Below are 355 nucleotides of genomic sequence, written 5' to 3' on the forward strand. Positions count from 1 at the left end.
TACCATCATGGTAGTGAATTTTTTGCAGAAATGTAGAAGAAATGAATGCTTAGCTTTTGCATTTTGAAATAGATTTTTGAAATAGATTTTTGAAATTTAAGACAAGGTGATAATATTAAGGAATTTTGAACTACAAGAGCTGGGTTTTTATATTTTTCAGAAGCAAAAAAAGTTCAAAGCATAAAGTTCATGCCAAAAATCTTACATTTTTTTCAAATTTTTTTTCTTTAAATATGGAATGCTTCATGAATTTGTGTCTCACCTTGCACAGGGGCCACGCTAATCTCTGTATCGTCCCAATTTTAGTACATGTGCTACTGAAGCAAGCACTCATTTTTCTCAGTCTTGACAAAGA

At 31.0% G+C, this 355-nt stretch overlaps 1 non-coding gene across 1 annotated transcript; it reads right to left on the bottom strand.

Annotated features, from left to right (window-relative positions):
- Nucleotides 1–227: 227 nt before the first annotated feature.
- LOC145718168 (U6 spliceosomal RNA) lies at nt 228–330 on the bottom strand. The gene has a single exon (XR_014141618.1). It is a non-coding gene; the product is annotated as a U6 spliceosomal RNA (small nuclear RNA).
- Between the last annotated feature and the right edge of the window lie 25 nt (nt 331–355).

Source organism: Leptonychotes weddellii, unplaced genomic scaffold, assembly GCF_054177405.1.
Source record: "Leptonychotes weddellii isolate Sample4059 unplaced genomic scaffold, ASM5417740v2 HiC_scaffold_115861, whole genome shotgun sequence".
NCBI lineage: Eukaryota > Metazoa > Chordata > Mammalia > Carnivora > Phocidae > Leptonychotes > Leptonychotes weddellii.